The sequence below is a fragment of the Falco biarmicus genome, chromosome 8 (genome assembly GCF_023638135.1).
Source record: "Falco biarmicus isolate bFalBia1 chromosome 8, bFalBia1.pri, whole genome shotgun sequence".
NCBI classification, from domain to species: Eukaryota; Metazoa; Chordata; class Aves; order Falconiformes; family Falconidae; genus Falco; species Falco biarmicus.
The window spans coordinates 7,694,499-7,713,348 of NC_079295.1; the positions used below are offsets into that span (position 1 = coordinate 7,694,499).

General features: G+C 48.9%; 1 protein-coding gene across 1 annotated transcript in view; it reads right to left on the minus strand.

Annotated features, from left to right (window-relative positions):
* Positions 1-291: 291 nt before the first annotated feature.
* The window catches only part of TWIST2 (twist family bHLH transcription factor 2), a 37,979-nt gene continuing 19,420 nt past the window's right edge, over positions 292-18,850 (minus strand). The window contains exon 2 of the mRNA XM_056350513.1: positions 292-1,080. The gene's annotated coding sequence lies outside the window, so the exon portion shown is untranslated. The remainder of the gene's footprint in view (positions 1,081-18,850) is intronic.

Here is an 18,850-nt window from a genome sequence, read left to right on the forward strand (position 1 = left end):
GATTTTGCTTAATAAAGGCTCTGCTGACAGCAGAAGCTACTCGAGTGGTGCACTGGAGACCATGGTGCTGCAGCCTGAGCAAACCTGCTTTGCCAGGGTGCAAGTAAATCACCAACTACTCCTGGTACATGCAGGCAGACATCAGCCCGGACAAGTGATGCTCATACCTTCTGCACCCCATCGCTCACTACCTGGGAAACAGCTTTTAGCCAAACCGGTGAGTGTCGAAACATTGCGGGGTGCAAGGAAGCGGCTCAGCTTCTGCTTGGAGCCGTGCAGGCAAGAATGTAAATCTCACACCCGCAGTAGCTGCATGACATCTTTATTTTTATTGGCAAGAGAAGCAGTATACACAGCGACATTGCAGTCTCTTAGCTCGTTAAAAATATCTCAATAAATAAAACAAATAAGCAACATATACACTAGAACAGAAAATGAAAAAAAAAAAAAGTTGGGGAGGGAGGGGGTGAGCGGTAGCAAATCATGGAGCAATAAGGAAGAGCAGTAGAGTGTGGAGGGCGGTTTGTAATCCAGGCTGTACTTGAAACAAATCATGCAGGGAGCTGGGGACATGGTGGGCTTTTTTCTTCTTATTTTTTTTTTCTGAGAGCCTTGGTCCAGTTTTGATGTTACTCTACAAGAAATCAGGTTTTGAACTTTAAAAAATACACACACACACACACGCACACACACACAAAAGAATACAGCTAAGGGGAAGCAAAATCCGAACCCAAAGATTTCTCATAAATGTATTCCTGAATTAAGATTTTTCAGAAAAAAAAATAAATCTGAAATAAGACCAAACACACAGACAGACAGATACAAAACCCAACAATAACGAACAACCAGGAATGTTGCTTCTCTTTTCTCTTTGGTCAGTCGCTTGGGGAGAGATGTTGCAAAGTTTCAGACCGTTAGCTTTGGTGCTGTTTTCTGTTCAGTCTAAGTGCTCCGCAAGAGTTCAGAGCGAGGGAGGTCAAGAGGGGTCTTTTGGACCAGTTTACTTGAGGTTGTTAAGGTTTCAGAAGCTACAAACTTGGATATATCCCAATTCCACTTCAGTCTCAGACACTGGACAGTCTGGAGAGAAGAAGAAAAAAAGAAAAAAGAAAGAAAGAAAAGAAAAATAAATACATTGAATACAGGACATCTTTCTGAGATATGTTTGATAAGTTCTTTTCCCCTACGAATCAAGGCTGTGATTCACCAACACCTGTGACCACGTGCTGAAGCCTGCCCTTGGTCCCAGCAGCGTGGAGCCACATGGTTAATCCAGCATCTGGGCAAGATCCGATGCATCAGGAGCGGCCCTCACCGCCCCTTAAGCAAGCGAAACAGGGAGATGGGATGCTCAGGCTTTCGAGATGGGCTTTAGAAACTCCATCCACAGTGGCTCCTCCTGTAAAATCAGGCAAACCCTGCTGGAACTGAATATGTTTTCCGTCCATCCTGGGGTAACACGTTTAGGCAATATCAAAGCACATCCAAAACCAACAACAACAACAAATCAGCTTAAGCTTAAGAATTCCTTTGACTTTTGGATGTATAGCCTAAGTCCAGAGGCTGGTAATGTCACAGCCTTTTTTTGCATTGCACTGTGAAATGATAAATCCATAGGCAGGAGCAATGCAACCATCGAAAAGTCCATATGCTGACAGCAGCATCTCCAGCCCTGAGGAGCTGTGCTAAACTCCTGTTTCCCATGTGGTTCCTGGTGACCCAGCCCTGCATATCGGCTCTTCTCTGCTCCATTTATCGGGATGTGACAGGATTCAGCAACATGTTGGGGAGCACTGTCGCCTGCGGGGTTTGCTCTGATCTGCAACAACCTGCTGCTGCTCATTTGTGGGCTGGTGAGACAAACTCTGTGACCCAGCAGTGCCCATGAGAGATCCAATCTAACCTGGGGGAGGGGTGGCTTTGCAGGCACGATGCTGTTTCTGCCTTCAGAACAGAAAGCCACCTCAGCTCATATATCAAAAAGCAGATATAATTATTTCCTCCCACTAAGGAAAGCTTCCATTTAGCTTATTTCCTTTCCTTTCCTTCTCAAAGTTATTAATTACCTAATTACAACCACATTCTGCAGATGAGCTTGGGGCTTGACAAGCTGCCCAGGACCACTTAGAAAAGCTGAACTGCTGGGTGTGTGCGAGCGGCGGTGGCTCGTGTACATGCACGTCTGACAGATGAGAGGCTGGCCCTTCCCTAACACCAGTGTTGCGGCAGCCCTGGCCTGGGAGGGACTCAGGAAAGGAAAATGAAATGCAGGGGTGGAGGAAGACATCATGGAGTGATTTTCCGATTGTCTTTTGGTTTTGGGTTTTTTTTTTTATTTTCCCCAGCAAGCAGAAGGGGTGGAGGATGCTCGCTGCCAGCTAGACAAGGTATCGCTGTGCCCTGTTCATCTCTGAACCTGGCTGCCATGTAAAACAAGGTGAAACCAGGTAGAAAGCAATACTGAGCTGATCTGTTTCCACTGATTTTTTAAATCCCAGCCAAGACTGGAGAGGTCAGCACAAAGCTGCTCTTAGAGCAAAGCTGGTGATTTGCAAGCCAATGTCTTTAACCCCAGGTAAAATGCTCTGCTCTGGCTGCTGCTGCTGGTCTCATTGTCACTGTTTTGGTTGGGGTTTTTTTTTTTGCAGTTTCCAGGAGCTCTTTTGGCTCCAGCCAACTGGAAAAATGGGAATTTCACAGCATCTCAGTGCTAACTTTGCTTCCCCATTACAATGAGGTGCATGAGTGTGGTCTACCCTGTGGACAGCAGCGCTGCAGTGGCCCAGGGCTCTGGCATGGCTCTGCCAGGTCCCCTGCCATGCTCCCAGGGCTTAACCCGTCCTTGCCCATCCCACACAGGGCACCAGGACCAGAGTCACGGCAGGCAGATGTGGCTGCTGCTCAGCCATCGCTTGGCTAATACCTGGTTATCAGCCCTGCCATGACCAGATGATCTGGTAAGCCATTTCCACTGCTGTTTTCTGTGCTCGTTCACCACATGCTAAAGCAGCCTGTCTCAGCCGATGGAGCAATATTATGACCAGATATAGAGGTCACCCAAAGGGAGATGCTATATCTGGCCATGAAGGGGCTATTCTCCCCATCTTGACATGTATTTGTGTTTCAGTTCATGTCATGTAACATTTTGCTGCTTGTTCTTACCACATATTCCATATAAGATCCCCATCAAAGAGTAAAACCCGCTAATCCGCAGAGCCAATCTGTCAGCACGAGAGAAGGAAAGAAGTACACAAGATGAGAAACCTATTACATCTGTTTCTTCTTCTCTGGACCTTTGGGATGTTGGATGTTGACTGGTTTTGAAAATCTGGCTCCAAGTGGAAATTTTAAAAACACATCAATGGTAACAGGAGGTGGACATCTGCTTGTTGCATGAGGGACAGGCTTGGGTGGTGGGATGTGTGGAAACGTGTCCACTGCAGGCAGAGAAGTGACGATGAGATGTGTGATGTCTGCACCCAACCAGTTCCCCCTCACTTACCCTCTCCAGGTCACTCAAATAGAGGAGTACTGTACTAAAAAAAAAACCTGCTAGCATCCCACATGGAGCTTGATAAGGTGAGGAGAGTTCAGCAGCTTCTCACTTTGCTTAAGAGTGCTATGTATACTGGAGAAATTGTACTCTGAATCTGCCTTGTGACCCTCATCTTAGAAACCTGGTCCTCGCTCGCTGTAATTTGGGTCTTGCAGGGTGAAGGAGGATCAGCTCCTGGCTGAGGAAGTGGGATAATACCCCCAAAAACCTGTGGGATGGTCTTTCCTCCCTTCCTAGCCAGTGCTGCCACACCACTGCTGCAGACTCTTTGTGGTGGCTGCCTCCTCCTGCCCCTTGTTTCTGCAAAGCCCATCTTGACGTGTCCCAGTTAGCCCAGTGCCTTGTGCCTGGGCCCCCAGGAGGGCTGGCTCTGATCACCAGAAGGGGAAGCACAGCCCCGCTTGCCTTCAGGAGCTATGAAATGAGTCTATGGGGCCCTTCTGGCTCTCTCCCCTCTTAAATTATGGAGAAGTTTCCCATACCGATTTTGTGCTCTAATGGACCTTCCCAAGGTCGTGCTTCATGTTTATAATCCTTTGATCCCAGAGGCACTCAGAAAGGTGTTTGTCAAAGCCTGCCAAGGCACTCAGCTGCTGGCTGCTCCTGTGGCACCCGTCGGATGCAGCCCCCCGAGCCGGACCCGCCGAGGCTCCCTAACGCTCCTGCAGGAAGGGCCGCAGGCTTCCTACGGCTGCTGGATGACGAGGGATGGTTCTATGGGACTTATTCTTAAAAGAATCAGCCAAGCCCACAGCAGATATCACAGGGAGGGAGCAGAATTCCTTCCTGGCTTTAAGGTGACGTGGTAGCACAGCAGGACTTTGCAGAGCTTGGTTTTAATTCCGGCTCATGCACAGGTTTGCCATGTAATTGTTCACCCCTGCATGTGCCTCAGTTTCCCTGGTTGGGAAATTGAAGTACATCCTTTTGTCTCTTACAGTGCTTGTGGTTTCTAATCCACTGGTGCCCGTAAGGCACCTTATGATTCCCCAAGGTATAGCTGAAGGGTATAATACTGTAGTATAACAGTGCGTGATTATAGTGCTGGGACCGAGAGATGATACATGCATGGTGAAGCTCTCAGCTGAACGTACTTTCCAAGTGTTTCTCTTACGCTGCAGCTTGTAACACAGAGTACAGTTGTTATGCATTGGTGTATTGCAGACCTAACGCAGTGTCCTCTGGACAGTGAACTGGGGGCTCGCTGCTCTATTTTTTCCTTGCTTTAGGAGCATTTCCCAGCCACATAAGGAGCATTCTCCAGCCCAAGAGCACAGCCCAGAAACAAGAGCTGAGAGCTGCTGGGTTGATGTAAGGTGGCAGCAAGAGCACAGCCCTCGTTGCAGGAAATTTTGCAACAGGTCCCCAAGGTCTTTGCTTATATAGGATTAGGGCGGTTTGGGTTACAAAGGGATTGAATTAATTTCCATAACATGACCAAGAGTGCAAAGGAAATAGGAAATGCAGCAAAACTGTTTTGAGTTTGTTTGTTGCGTTTTGTTTTGGTGTTTGTTTTGGTTGGTTTGGGGTTTTTTTGTTTGGTTTGTGGTTTTTTTTAGGATGATTTTTCAACTTCTTTTCAAGTTGGGAATGTAAAAAAATGGTCCTCCTCCTGGGGCCCAACCTTTCTCCCTCCATGTGGGTTTTGGCCAGCCAAAATCCATACCAGAAAGTGCTGGCCCACCTTCTTGCCTCGTGTTTGGGGCTGGGGACAGGGTCAGGCAGTGAGCGGGGAGATGAGGGGCGCGAGCGGCAAGGTGGTGCAGCACACACCCCGAACCACCTGGTACTGATTGTGGCAGTCACCAAACGAGTTTATAGATGGTTTCCTCCCCCGTTCCCCTTCAACTTGGGGAAGTAAAAACCAGTGTGGGTCAAAGCTGAGACCCCAGCCCCATTCCGTGGGTTGGTGCAGGGCACACTGTTCGTGGGCTGACGATGCTCCCTTCAGGCACCTCTGGAGGGCATGTGGTTTCTGACCAAGCATCCTTGCTGAAAGGAGTTTGAATTGCAAGAACGAATTTCTTACACGTGGCAGCAGTGGGCACGCTCCTCGCCGACCCCACGTGTGGCTGCCCCAGTGCTCCCGGCCCGCGTTGTCGCAGCAGCTCTGCTGCCTTCGGCACCATCCCTGCTGCCTTGTTTTGCCTCCTTTGAAGTCTTTCTCCTCAGACTGCGCCTGCTCTTTAAGCACCCCCACAACATTCATTTTAATGGGATATTAAATTCAAGGGTTGGTTTTTTTTGCAGGCTGTGGGGGCTTGGAGTGGGGGGCAGCCTTGCTGTGAGCGGTGGCGCTGCCAGGGGTGAGGAGGCAGGGTATAAGCAGAGCCAGCAGCGTGGCTGGGTGCGGGTGACAGAGGAGCTCCGTGATCTTCCTCCCCAGGAAACAAACACACACGGAGGAAGCAAATGTTAAACCAACCCATGAGAAAGCGCCAAACAAACTTAGTTGGAGATCCCGATCGCCACCATCTCAAAACTCATCCTTCCAAACTGGGAATAACCAGAAAGGATTAATGTAAGGAAATGTACAAGGAAAGCCTACTTTGGCTATCACTGGTCCTTGTCTGTGCTGTTAATTAAGGCTTTATTATGCTAGGTGCTGCAAAACAGCTGGTAAGAGGTTACGAGCATGCTGCAGGCTGAATGGGGTAGAAGTTGCCTGTTGACTTGGGTCTGCTTGGAGGTAACACCTGAAGAATATGGGGCAGAGCAAGCATGTCAGGCACTGACCTCTCCAGTTGTTACCCAGTGTGTACCTTCAGGGCTGGAGAGCCTCTATATATTTATCAAGAGGAGGAAAATGTGATGTAGATGAGTTATTCTGGAATAGTCCAACCACCGGGCTGCAGCAATGCTGGGATACAACACAAAAGGGGACACTCCTGCTTTAGAAAAATCAATAAAATGTTTCAGTTGGCGCTAAGTAGCAGCTGCCCTTAATATTTTTTTCAAAATAAATAAATGCAGCTAATTTGGTTATTGCATTATGTCATACCCCCGGTACGCCCGCCTGCCGCACCAGCGCTGCGTGCATCCTGCCGCGTAGGCACGGGGACAGGGACAAACAACAACGAACAATGCAAAACGTGACTTGGGGGTGCACGTGTCGGCCCCCGTGCCTTCGGAGAGAAAAGGTCAGCATGGGCTGGCGTGAATTTTTGAAATGCCAAAGCAAGCAACTCCAGAAATCGGGTTGTTCTTTTTTAGATTATGAAATGCCAAGCTGAAGGGGAGGACAAATCTCAGCGTCTTGACTCTCAGGCCAAAAGTCTGGATTTGGATTGCTCCTGGCCAAGAGAGCTCTGTCTGGCCTGGCTACCGAGACAGCAGGCTAGATGCAACCCATGGCAGGCGACCTGGGCTCCTGCGAGCATCCCATGCTCCTCTCTCCCCACCTCTGTGACCCAACTCAACGCCAGATTTGCCAGCCAAGGGGACTGTCATTAAGACCTACATGGCAGCTTGAAGTGCAGAGGCCTGAGATACCCAGGAGGCTCTTGCTGGGGACCGAGAAATCACCTAATCTGGCAGAGGTTGTTACCACCATGGGCAGGGGTCCCTACACAAGGTGCTCAACAGCCAAATGCCCTCAGTTCACCCTTAACCTTGCTCATTCCTCCGCTCATTCCTGGGTCCTGGGTCAAACCAGGGACCATCGCTCCCAGCTGCCTTGGGAACGACTGCTTTAAAAAAGCATATGGCATGTATCAATCAGAATGTCCACGGTCAGCTTTGTACGCTTTGCCTTCCAGCCTCCTGTGTTTTTTTTTTATCTGCTCGAAACCTTCTGAAACTTACGCCACTTGAGCTGAAAAATTTCCATGCCCAGCGGTGATTCCTCTTTCTTGTCATTGTTTTTGTTTTCTGGAGCCTGGGTAAAAACGGTCCAGCTGTTTCAGAGCACGGGGAGAGTGGAAAACAGCCGTGCTCCAAAAATGCTGAAGGCTTCCCCGTGACCGTGTGCTGGAGGCTGGGACAGCAGCGGGTGGAAAGCTGAAAGGCAGCGTGCAAATCGCCCGGCTTGCAAAGCGACGTCCCACCTGGACCTGGAGGAAATTAAGTTTGTTTTGACCTAGTTCTGAGCCTCCCAAAATTGCCTTCCAACTATGCATGGGCTGAGTGTTTCTGTGAGCCATATGAAGCAGACCTAAGGCAGGAAGGATGGGGAGTTATTCTGGCTCGGCTTTTATCACCGCCACCGTGAAGGAGCAGAGATGTGCTAGGGTGGAGGTGAGGTGGTGGATGCCGGGAGTGGGCTTGGAGCTGGACTCCAAGCAAGTTGGAATGTACATAGGCAAAATTTGCCACCTAGATTAGGTGACTTGTGTTCCCAGCAGAGTGCCTGGGCAAACTTTAGGAAACCAGCATAGTTCCTTAACCCTGGCAGGTGGGATGCTTCTTGCCTTCCTGCTGCCCGCAGAAGCACCTGGTGTCACGTAGCAAGCTGAAGTTAAGGTATGCCCAAGCGCAGGCTGTGCACACAGCCTTACCTCCCTCCTGCCGTGCTCACAAACCCCCTGAGTCCTCCTACAAAGGAGCTTCTTCACTTGATGCTCTCCTTTCTCTGCCTGCTTCACCTGAACAAAACAAGAGCAATTTCTCCACAGCTGAAGGCTGCCCCACCTGTTCCTCGAGTTTGTAGAGAAGCTTTTGCTGTGTCAGTCAAACCTAGATGTCAGAAAGAGTCGTCAGAGTGATGCCAGGGGAATTTTTCAAAGGCTTTTCAATTCTGCAATTCCTGTGCTGAAGTGTCTACTTTCAGCTTGCATCAAAAGGCTAAAACCCAAACTAAAACACATGGAGAATTTCAGCTGCATTGGTTAAATCTTTAGGTGTGATTGTGGAAACACAGTCTTTGTTCTGTTTAAGGGTGGGAAAACGCTATCTGCACGTTTTGCTTGTGTTTATGCATGGTTTAGTGTATGCTCAAGTATTTTTACAGCAAAGTCAAAGGAAGAAGGGATATGCTGTTCTGCATATAGCGTACGTAAACCGACTCACTGCAGGCATCGGCTGGATCTCTACCAAAGGGATATTCTTGAATTATTTTATGCACTTGTCAGCTGTCCCCAGAGCCAAAGTGGACAGCAGCGCATATGTGAAATTGAAAACATTTCTGTGATGTGGATGGTGCAAAAATGCAACTTTTTAGGAAAGATACCATATTGCTTAGCAGCAGTGGGACCTTTGCGAGCAAGTAAGCGCTTGCGCTCCCTTGAGGGAAAATCCAGCATTTGGCAATCCCTGGGAAGGATGGAGAGCCATACTTGGAAAGCCGTTTCCACATACCAGCATTTTGGAAACGGTCCCCCTTCCGCTGTTGGACCGCACCACAACAGGGTGCCTGGATGGGGAAAAACAAGACGGCAGCGGCATGAGGTGGGACACCAACGCTTCAGTTGTGTCCTTGACTGCATCTAGCTTGCTGCCCACACATTTGCCTTGGGAAACCACCCCGTGCTTGCCTGTGGAATAGTCCCTGGGGATACCCAGCTGCAATGCAAGGGGCTGGAGGACCTCTTTCTGAACATGACCAGAGGCAAACAACAGAGGTGAGACACAATGGGGAAACCGAGGCACAAAGGAACGACACCTTAAAATAGCAGAAATCCCTTGATTTTTAGGGTTTTTCCCACCACAAAAAGCTAAAAAGATGGGGATGGGGATTAAATATCCATCCTAGTGGTTGCTTCCTGCCCTCCAAGGAGTGCTGGTCCTTGTGGTTGTGGCACCGACCCCTCCGTGGGCCAGGAAAGGAGAGAGTCCGAATGCACGGCTGTCCCTTAAGCAATGGAAAAGGCAGCAGGGCCGGTCTGCAAGGCTTCAGAGGGGAGGAAGCAGCGGAGAAAGGAATTCAGATAATTGTGTACATGCAGGGGGGGAGAGAGGGCCAAAATCAGATCTAATGCTGTGGGTACGGACAGACTGAAACCAGATACCTTGGCTTGTGTTTTTCTGTCTTTGCTGGTATGAACCCTTATCAACCATCCGCTCTTGAAGTCTCCCAGATGAAGGAAAGCCACAATTATGTGCATCTTACAGCTGGGAAACCATTTAAAAACATATCCCTCACAGTTGTTCATTCCTGAGCCGAAGGTCCCCCCCAGGCTATCACCAAACGTAGCCCTCACTGTCTAGAGGAAAGCCTCTAATCTAATTTAGCCCAGGATTTTCAGACCTTGGAGGATTTATCTGCCCATGGCTGCTTTGAGGGAAAACATCCTCCCTGTGTCCGGCAGATCCCTGGTTTGTTATCAGGAGCGTAACTAGCTGTTTGATGGGGATGTGTCGTAAGAAAATGGAGGAGGAAGCTTTTTCTCCTCCCTCTGAGACTGTTTCTGTCTCCCCAGCCCATCCTGTGCACCGTCGAGAGAGGTCGATGGCTGGCTCACACCTCACTGTCAGGGAAAAATCGCGGCAGTGAAAGTTCCTAAAGAGGCAACGCCAGAAAAAGGAACCGAGGGGAGAGCCGGTGGCCCTGGTCCCTCCTGCCCGTGCCTCATCCTGGCCAGCAGAGCAGGATGGAGCACACCCGTGAGGCTGGGAACGGGACTGGTTGCCAAAAACGGTTCCTCACCCACAGCCGAGAGAGATCTGGGGTACTTGCGAGTGCTCCTCTCCTAAATACCTACCCACAGCAGACAGAAGTGGACTGATTCAATTTTTTTCAAAATAAGCCTGATGTCAGCAAGCAGCCAGCACTGACTGAAATGACTAAATAATCTTGCTTTAAATCCTTCTTTTTTTCACCCCTCATTCTGTTGCAGAAAGGTTCATTGCTGCCCATGACCACCCATCTAAATAGGCATTATCCTATCCTATCCTATCCCATCCTATCCTACCCTATCCTATCCTGTCCTATCCTATCCACCTATCTGTGGAATAAGTGTCTGACCATGCTGTCCTGGAAGAGCTGCCAGACCTGTAAGATGCTTGAATCCAGCTTAACAATGCTGCAATGTATTTGTCACTTTATTTTTTCTTTCCTTTTCACCATTATTTTTTTTTTAAATTAAAAACAAATTATCAAAATGTAGAAAACTCACATTTTAGAAGTGCATGAGATACCATTTGCTTGCATGGGTGCAGTGCAGTTGACACTGCTGTGTTTACCAGAATGGCCTGTATTTAAACTGCTTTATTAATCTATAATCTATGGGCTTATCTAGGAACATATGAATCAGCAGTTAGTTGACTGCTTTGACCCACACACACTTTACTCTTGGTATCAAGCAGCTGATCTTGCACCTAGTTCATAATTAAGGTGGAAAACAAGCTTTCACCTTCCTCCAGTTTCAAGCGTACCTCAGCAAGGCTACACTGCCTGGAGCAGAAGAGGTGTCTCCAGCACCAGGGAGACTACCACCCTCACAAACAAGTTTAACACCTCTGCGTGCTCTGATCTCAATTTTTCCTTAGGTCTTGATAACCAAGATGTTGGGCTTTCCTTGGGCTTCAGGTCCTTTCCACCTGAGAAGAACAGAGAGGTGCTCACCAAAGAGAGAAACTGGAGGGCTGGTGCAGCCCCATCCTGGATCTGTGAGATACCTGCAAGCTCAGAGCTCCTCTGGGAAACCAGCTCTGCCCTGATGTGGATTGGCATAGCTTATCCATGCCCATCAATGTCAGAAAGCTGAGGTGGCCTCCATCACACACAGAAGCTTGTGGGCTCAACAACTTCCCATGGAAAAACTTGCCCTTTGGGGCCCTGGAGAACCTACAGAAAGCTGCTGCTCTGGCATTTTGGCTTGTAGGTGGTTGCCCCAGCTCAGATAAAATCAGTCACCTGGAGCTGGCCTCACGGTAGGGAGGAAAAGCGAGAACTCTGCAAGGAAGCATTTTGCTTCTGGGATGCTCAGAGTTCCTGTGGTATGTCCTGCCTCTCTGCAGCAACCTCCGGGCAGTTAAGTAATGTTTGCTCTGAGGTGCTGCGTCCCTCCCTCGCCAGAAAATTAAATATTTTTTTTTAAAAAAAGCTTTAAACAGGAAAGATCTGCCCCAAAGGAACATTTCCCCCAGCCCTGCACTCCTCCACAGCCTGAGCATCGGCCTCTACGGGGCAGTGGGGTTTGTCGCAGCTGGAGGAGGAGGAGGTAGGTTTGTGGGAGCCCCTTGTTAAAATCTTGGCAGCACATCACTGAAAGCACGGCTAGAAATTGCCCAAAGGCGGAAGCTGCTAATGAGCACTTGGAGCAGGAAAAAGCAGAGCTGCTTCGACATTTGAAAGGACCATCTAAGCTCTGTCCTCAGCTCTGCCCAGCTGCCTCGTGGGTGGCTCAGAAGAACAAGCGCTGGGGGAACACCAGCAGCATCTCCTGAGCCATGAAAGGGCGCGTGGCCAGGGGAAATCAGCAGCTGGGGGCAAAGAGGGACAGGAGGGAGCCGGCCACCACCAGCCCTCCTGGCTGACAGAGCAGCAGAGGAAGCCCATTGCGGTTTCCTTGGTCTCATCTCCCCTCCCCAGAGGCACTCACACACAAGCCTGGCTTTGCACAAGAAAGGTGTGGAATAAAGGAGCAGGCAGAGGGGAAAAAAGCAGGGAATGAGATGTTCTTCTTGGGCAGCTCAAGTAAAAGATATGGGCTTGGGGAGGAGAGGTAGCACAGACACGGTCATGTCCTTTAAGAGTGGCTCTGAAGCTGGTGGCACTTGTGCCAAGGGTAAGGGAAGTAATTTCATGTCTTCCTCTGCCTCGTGAGCTACCCATCCTGCAGTCTCTGGGCTTCTCAGATCAATACAAGCTCCAGCTGCCAGACCACAAGCAATTCTGGGCAGGCGCTTGGTTCTCCCTGCCTGAAGTGCACAGCCAAAGCAGTGCCAAAGCGATGGAAATGTGTTATGCAGAGGTCAGGTAAGGAGGGCAAAGTTGCTACAGATGGCCCATACACTGGGATGCTCACGGCAAAAGCCATGTGCAAATCTTACCCTGCATGAATCCAGCTTGCAAGCTAAGGCTTAAGCTGCACTAAGCAGTTTGGAAAGTGAAATATGAAATACATGGGTGTTTGAGACAAACATGTTTTCGTAGGTTGATTGAGACTATCTGGGAGAAAAACATCAACAAAAACATAGGTCTTCCTTGCTGGGAATATGTGAAGATGGTGGCGTGGGGCAGCGGGTGCTGCTTGCAGCAGGGTGTGCAGCATGCTCTGACAATGCTGGCAGTCAGTGCGAAATGTGTCTCTGGTCCCTGTACATCTCTACAGGGAGAAACACAACTGAGATATGGGATGGGCTGTAAAATACCCTGCTGCCTCCACCCCATTTAAGAATAGCAAAGAGTATTGGACAAAGGGAAACCTTTTCTCCTCCCTGTTGCATTCCTGCCAAAATAATACAAATCCTAGGAAAAACACCTCTAAAAATAAATATATACATCTGCAGCTTTATTCTTTTTCCAAGGGAACTCTTTCGGCCTGGCCTGCTCAGCCAGCCGTTTCCCTGCTCTCCTTATTTTTCCTGTGTGCAACATGGATTCAGCTGCGGTTTGCAAACCGCACGAGAGGCAGCATCCCCGCAGGAAGCGACAAGCAGCGTTCTCTGCCTCTGGGACTAGGCACCAGCAGGTCCTACCCCAGGGATGAGACCTCTCCAACCCATTTCCCCACTTTACCTGTCCCTCCCCTGTTTAGATTAGGTACTTTGGGAGTAAGTCTTTCTGTACCTGTACATAGCTGAGCACAAGGAGGAACAGCCTCTGCTTTTTCTCATCACTGCAGCACAAAGACTCCGTAATAAAGTTGACTCCTAAGAGTAAATCAGCACGTGAATGATAGCGGCCATCCATTATGACTGACTCAACCACACAGATTAATGCCAATGGAATTAATAACAACAACAAAATCCCTTCTTTAAAAGCATCCATGGTTTAAACTCCTTACTTAGAAAAAAAACCCAAACAAAACCCCAAAAAAGCCTGAGGCCACCCACTAAAAAGCAGAGACAGTTTGCATAAAATCAATGGCATTTCGTGGACTTCTGTGAACAATCCATGGGACAGGTATGATTGCCTTACAAACTCGGGGTGCTTTTAAATGTTCGATACAGTCACTGACAAATAGCAGCTGAAACACCTGTAGGCCAGATGTGTGCAGCTGTACGTGTGCTGCTGCTGATCAATCTTCAGATTACATCACGCTCCAGATGCCTGACTTCAGAAACGCTTGGAAGGCAGAGCTGGGGTGAGGGAACTGCAAGCTTAGGCATTTCTTTCCTCCTGACGGCGATGCCGTGCCTCCTCTGCACGCAATGCCGAGCCCTTTTGCTGTCACCTTGACCTGCGCAATGCAACCTCAAAGCAAACAAAGGGGGAACGCCAGCCAGCCATGTGGGGAGAGACATCGGTGTCCTATAGCCAGGAATAACGCCTCTGCATGCTTGATGTGCTGGGGAGATGGGCTACATACCGTCCACTCTGCATTTTTACCACCTGAGACTCAAAAACCCACCAACACCCACCTTTGAATGGGTTTATTCTGGTGTTTCTCCACATGGCACAGCTTTACCGTCTTCTCTACAGGCACACACATGTGTGGGTGTGTGCTTGTGTAGACGAACTGCTGTGAAAGTCAAGCGATTTTAATTTTCAGTGGATTCCTTCCCTGCAAAGAGTATGGCACTTGCGCCTGTAATACTGGGAAGCAAACCTTTACCTGCCCTGAGAGGAACTTGGAGGTGATTACCGAAAAAAGACCCTGGGGTTGTTGCATTTGGAGCAGGGAAGAAAGTTTTCCCTTTGCTGCTTGAAGTTGTGTTTGGTCTTCAAAACTGGCAAACAGATGCCGTGGCAGATCCCTGAAACTTGGGGGGTTTAATCCTCAATTTTTACACTCCCAGATCTTTACAGAGCATCACGAAAAGCCCTTAATGCAAAGAAGCAGGGTTGCCCTCTCTCCTTGCCCAACATGCTCAATGGCACCCTGCCCGGGTTCTGGCAGAGCCGGGACTCGCATCCTGGGTGACGTTCCCAGCTGTTTGCGGAGGAAAGGGCGCTACTTTGGCATCTCCCCCCTAGCATGAGGCAGCGTTTGAAGAATGTGCCCTGGCTCACCACACCCCGGTCCCTGAAGTCGGTGATGGCAGTTGCTGAGCCCCAGCCCGGCAGCGTTTCAGGCGGCGGCAGGTGCAGGTTTGCGATAACCACCCAGGCTCTGAGTAACAGTGGTGATTCAGCCTACGTGTTACTAATCTCCCAGGACTTTCAAAGGGGGTTGTACCAGGCCAGGTCTCCATCTGGGATTAATCAACACGGCTTCATTGAAGTCAAGGGGCCAAATTCTCACTTGGAATAAACCGGCTTAACTCCACTGCAGTCAATAAAGCTACTCTGATCTTTTTTTATGGCAAGAATAGTCCAACTCTTTAAAATACGTGGGGTTACAGGGTGTTGCCCTCATGCGGAGGGAGTTACATTTTTATACGCCAAACAGTCCCACCAGGGTAAGAAGTACTTGGCATTGAGTGAGGCACTCCGGCACGTGCCAGTGATGTTAACCACGCTGTGCTTCAGAGACAGCCACCAGCTGATGTGCGGGGCTGGGGCGAGCACAGCTCGGGACAGGAGCACAGCAGCTCAGCTGCATTCGCCCTTTGGGCACCCTGTACGCGACTGATGCTAACGCTGGGAACAGCAATAGTGACTTTGAGTAAGTGTGCTGATAGACCATGGCTTGCTTTGTGTTCATTATCTGCTAGTGCCCAGAGGCTCTTTCAGTCTTTGATGGTCTGGCAGCAATGTTAACATGGACACAAGCTTGGAAAGAGCCATCCTGGGTCCTGCATCTCTCCTGGGCCCCTCACCCCAGCCTTCACTGCAAGTACTGCACTGTACAACCCTCCTGGTAAACTTTACCGCTTTTGCTTTCCACGCATACGGCATTGCCCAAGCTTAAAATCAGCCCTCTAGATTTCAGCCTGAGTCCTTTCACCCAGGTGTTGCTCTTTAGCTTAATGAGCCCCCTCCTCCCCCGCCTCGGTGTTTATAAGCAGCCCAGCCACCCCTCTGACTTCTCCTATCTCTCTGCCAGCCCATCCCCGAGGCTGGTTCTCTGCTGCCTGGGGGTGCTCAACACAGCTTTGCATCAGGGGACCTTTGCAGGACAAGTGGCAGTGGGTAGGTTACTGGCATGGCTAGAAGGGGTTTTGGAGTCTGCGGAGGGCTGTTTTGTTTGAATGCGCTATGCTTCCGTATGGACTCATCTGATTTGCTTCAAACCTCTTGGCTGGCTCTGGTTGATTGACAGCTTGACTGTCTGAGTTGGCTTTGGGCTCTGCTTGTGCCCCTCGGGCTGCGCTGGTGGCTACTGAGTGGACTCCTAGCTCAGGTAATGTCAGAGCTTTCTGGTGAGGAGGGCAAAAACGCAGCAGCTGTGAATGTGCCTTGGGGCTGGTCATGGGTGAAATATTTTATCTTTGTTTTTGTGGTTTCTGATGTCACCATCCTATTTCGGGAGCACGGTCTGCTGAGGAGATCGCAGTAACCCACCCGTCCCTGTCCGGGCTCTGAGCAACCGTGATTCATTAGTTTTTCCAAGACTCATCAGGCTAGCATCATGGCTTATAACTGGGCTTGAGGTTGGCTGCAGCTTTACAGGCTTTTTCCTGAAACCGTTATGTGGGTGATGCCGGGCAAGCAAGTGACGGGAAGCAGGAGAGGGAATGATCTTACTCACAACCTCTTTAGCAATGCATTTCCAGCCTGGATGGTGCTGTGAGCTGCCCAACCCGCTGCTCTGCTCCAGGAGCCTGCGCTCCCATAAACTAACGTCCTGAGGGTTTTAATTTCCTCTGCAATGACTAACTAACAACTTATAAAAATTTTTTTTATGTGCATCAGTGGACAGACCTGGGAGTAGACACAGAAGGTGGTGTATTCTGTGTGCTGTCTACCAGCCTTCTGTGTTGCTGCTTTGTTTCTTTCCTATAAATAAGCTACATTGCTGCTTTGTGTTTCTTGCCTATAAATAAGCTGTCTACTTCAGAGATCTCATGTCAGTTTTTCATCATATTTCCAGAGTCTATGGCTTCATGAGAGGTAAAACAAAGTTGATTGCTCCCTTGCTGCTATTTTTCAAAGGAGAACAAACAGTTTCGCTCCAGCAAGTTCAAACCCATGGAGGAAGAAACATGCAAAGATGAAATCTCTCTGCTAAAGGAGCAAAAAAGTCAGCATGCCTTTAGCTTGTCTCCATTTGCTGAAGTATTTAATCACATGCCTAATGTCTAAATGCATGCTCTTAGCTCTGTTGATGCCAGTGAGATTTAGCACATGCACTAAGGATGTGCAATGTGCTCTGCTGAATCAAAGCAGGCGAGCAAATGACTACCAAGAACTGGATTTGTACGCAGCGTGCACACAGAAGCCTAGAAAAGGCTCTGGAAAATTGGTTTACATGGTCTTTTCTAGTCTGTCATTCTGCAAAAAGCAGATGGTGTTTCCTTGTCTCCAGTTGTCAGGTTTTTTCGGGTTTCAGTGATTAAATGAATGGGTTAAGTCAACATTTTCAACCAAATTAGTGTGGATGACGCAGCTCAACGCCAGCTGGCTGGTCTTGTTTAGGTTTGCCAGCTGCAAGCTGGACTTGTTTGAACCTTTGAGGCTGAACTCTGCTAGGTTCCCACTGAGCTAATAACCTGTATTACTGTGGTACTGATGCAATCTCCTTGGGGGGGGGGGCGAGGAAGAGGAGCATTCTGCATCTGTTCAAAACAAAGACTTTGTGCTCTGGCTTTGGCAATGCTGTCCCTCTGAATTTCACAAGCTGTCCTAGGATGTGCCTGACCTAAGCTTGTGCTCCTGTGAATCAGGGGCTTGATGAGAAGCTGCTGGTGGTGAGCTTCTCATCTGACTGCCTGGGTTTGCAGCTGATCCTGAACAGCTTTTCTGCTCTATGCAATCGAGTTTTACATGTTTTGCTGTTCTGCCAACATCAGCTATGTTTCCTTTAGTTTCTTATTCTCCAGGTTAAATCTGCATGTGTATGTCGGTGAAGCATGAGGGAGGCTGGATGTTACCCTGAGTGATTGAGATGGAAGCTTTAAAGGCTCGTTAAGAAATCAAATTCCCTGCAGGTAGGGTATAGGGAAGTCTTTCTGTCCAGAGGACTGTGTGTGCATGCTGCTACACACAATACATAGATCATCTGTGATAGCATATTTAGACTTTAAACACACTGTAGGTATGGAGGAGTATAGGATGTCTGTAGTGACTTTAAGCACTTTTCAGTTCTCTGTGCTTTTTAGTGGTTAAAAATGCCTTTATTTTCTTTTCAAATTTCTGGTTGCTACTTTTATTCAGGCACTTGAGGTGCCATAAGGCATGATGAAGTGTCTTATCATATCTATACGTATGCTGCATACTCCCCCTACACATGCACGCACCTATAGTACAGCACTTGCCTGTATTGGTAAATACTGGTGTGCATGTAATACTGTGAAGCTGGTGTTCATTTATTAGGGAGCACAACCATAGGTATATCACTGATGGCCAAAGAGGTTCTGGTTTTACACATCACACCTTGCAGAAAAAAGCCTCCTCTTCCACCTGATCCTCAGCTCCTAGCAAATGGGACCAGCTGTATTTCTTACCACATCCTCACTTAAAAGGCAAACAGGTTTCTAAGGATTGGCACTTCCTCAACTTAAAGGCTCCCCGAAACCAGCAGTTATTTAAATCAACATCAATAAGAGAGTGAATGAAACGAAGATTGGCTGGTTCTCATGGGCACGTGCATTTTTCCTTGAAGGAGTTAAGAAATGCAAATGAAAAGGAACTCGCAAGTTTCCCCTACCTGGGTATGAGTGCTGCAGCTCGAAGGGTAAGGACCCTTACCCGGAGCAGAGTGCCTGGCTGCGAGCTGGCCTCTGCAGCACGGCTGAAGCTGCAGCCTGCTTGATCCGCAGCTGGAAACCTTGCAGCCACGCAACGTGCTGCTGTCCCTGCGGGACTGGCAGGAAGTCTTTGAAAATCAGCACTCCCCAAATGAAAATAATTCATTTGCTTGTGCCATGCCTGCCGGCTGGGGAGGTGTCCTCAGACTGGGGGAGCTGTTGGGCCACACTGGTCTCCTGGAAGAGCACGGATGCACCCTACAGGAAACATAACCTGACATCCCACACGATTTGGCCGAGCAAAGTGATCTCTGCCCTTTCCATACTTATTTATGTTTCTAGTTGACTGCATAATCTGGCCCTCTAGAAAGTCCCTTCAGGAGGTCACGCAGCTGAAATAATAGCTAATGAATTTTTAAAAATGATTTGGGAGTTATTAAATACTTTCTTCTTCCCTTC